Source organism: Halyomorpha halys, unplaced genomic scaffold (genome assembly GCF_000696795.3).
Source record: "Halyomorpha halys isolate HHAL.00 unplaced genomic scaffold, Hhal_1.1 Scaffold2039.1, whole genome shotgun sequence".
In the NCBI taxonomy this organism is placed as follows: domain Eukaryota; kingdom Metazoa; phylum Arthropoda; class Insecta; order Hemiptera; family Pentatomidae; genus Halyomorpha; species Halyomorpha halys.
This window is the reverse complement of record NW_027113814.1, coordinates 1-2,072: the sequence shown is the minus strand read 5'-3', so window position 1 is coordinate 2,072 and position 2,072 is coordinate 1. Positions and strand designations below refer to the sequence as shown.

The 2,072-nt window shown below is 30.8% G+C and overlaps 1 long non-coding RNA gene across 1 annotated transcript; it reads left to right on the top strand.

Annotated features, from left to right (window-relative positions):
• Positions 1-2: 2 nt before the first annotated feature.
• LOC106691036 (uncharacterized) lies at positions 3-299 on the top strand. Its single transcript, XR_001344713.1, has 2 exons — positions 3-52; positions 160-299. It is a non-coding gene; the product is annotated as an uncharacterized lncRNA (long non-coding RNA).
• Positions 300-2,072: the final 1,773 nt, after the last annotated feature.

Below are 2,072 nucleotides of genomic sequence, written 5' to 3'. Positions count from 1 at the left end.
CCACAAAGCCGCCGCTCACGCTGCTCTTGGACACTAAATGACCACTTACAAGGTAATTGTGATGATCAATATTTAAGCTTTGAATTTAATAGAACTCAACCTTTTTCTATGCTTGTTTTGTTTCACAAACAAAAAATCTCAACTTCTTTATTTTTTCAGGTGGAGTGCTGTTTTTAGTCAATTCATACTCAGCAAACTGAAACCAATTTTTAAAATTTTTTTGTTGTTAGATAGCTATTGTTGATTGTTGATGTTACTTTTTGTACCTAGTTGTTAATAAATGTTTTTACTTTTGTAAATTTTGTTTTAAAATTTAAAGCTCCTGTTCTCCTTTTTCCAACTTTCAACCATCTATGAATTTGCGACAAGGAATTATTTTGAAATATCAGGGGATTAATTCTATATTCTAGCCGTCAAAATTATGTCATAATGTTTTTAGAGAAAAATAAAAATAACGTTTTTTATCTGCTATAGTGAGATCAAAAATTAAATTAGGTAGATTGCTTACCAAACGGTTTCTACTACAATATAAATTAGCCAAATAGAATAATTATTAATTTGAAATGAAATAATGAGGACTATAGGCTAGACATAAGTTGGGGTGCGGTCAATGGAGAGCACACATAAGTAAAAACTTATTTATTAGTGTCAACGTTTCGCCCAGAATTTCAAGCCTTTATCAGGGATAAGAACAAGAACGAGATAACAACCAATGAATAAAAGGATATACGGAATGATTAGAAAATAACTAACATTATGGATACATAAATAGTGTTGAAAGACATGCATAGTTTAAGGAATATAAGAAGGTAATTGCTATATGAGAAAAGTAATATTAAAATTAATTAAGAGAACAGAGCAAATAATAAAACACATATGAAAATCTAGTTAGTAAATATATGTACAATATGAAAATTATTTAAAATAAACTGATGAAAAAAGTGGGAAATGGGAAACGTATAGGAAGGTAATTAAATGTGTATTTAAAATAATAGAATTAAGGGAATAAACTATAAAGCTATATAATCCAAAAGGAATAAACAATTAATACGTTAATGTGATAATAATAATTTAAGATTAATGTTATAGAAAAAAATATATGTATATATAAGTAATTAATGAAATATGTAAGTCAAATATAAGAATAAATAAATAAAACATAATGTTCAGTAAAACAAAAGGCGTCAGTAAAACAAAAACATAAAAATGTCAAGAAAAGTTCCGAGAACTGCTACAAACTCTTTCAGAACATACCGTTACAGATGAGTCGAAGTCAGATAACGCTATAGGATCTGCCTTTGTGACATAAAACACAACCCATAAGAGAAACCTTCATCATCTCTCTAATATCAATACCGCAAAACTAAATGCCAAAGCATCCGCCCTTTACTTTTGCATGACAAATATACCAAATTGCAATATAGTAATAATATCAGACTCCATTACCACTCTTCAAGAACTAGATATAATGTATTCAGTTCACCCTCTCGTTCAACTAATTCATAAATATTTAATAATGCTAAAACAAATAGATAAATCAGTCTACTTCATCTGAGCCTCCGGACATGTTGTTATTACAGGAAATGAGAAATAATAGAATTAAGGACATAAAGTATAAAACTATATAATCCATAATGAATTAATAAATGTGAATACGTTAATGTGATAATAATAAGTTAATATTAATGTATTAATGGTATATATATAAGTTACAGCCTTAGTCAGCTGTTACTTCTATGTCAGCTGACTGAGGAGATCAGCTGATTGCATGTATATAAAGAGATGTACCGAACCGATGTATTCCTTCTTCTCTTTTTTGACATTTGACTTTCGCCTATACTTAACTGGTGCCGAAACCCGGGAGGTTGTAGGAAGCTGCGAGGTTTGTCTACGCACTAAGTGCGACACACATCCGCCTAAAGGAAGACAGGAGAATACACCTACCACAGATGTACCACTTAAAGATTTACAAATCGACACATTCACATGGAAGGGGTACAAATGGGTGACCATGATTGACCTCTTCAGTAAGGCTGCAATGGCGTACCAGGTGCAAGATAGGTCCTCGGAAG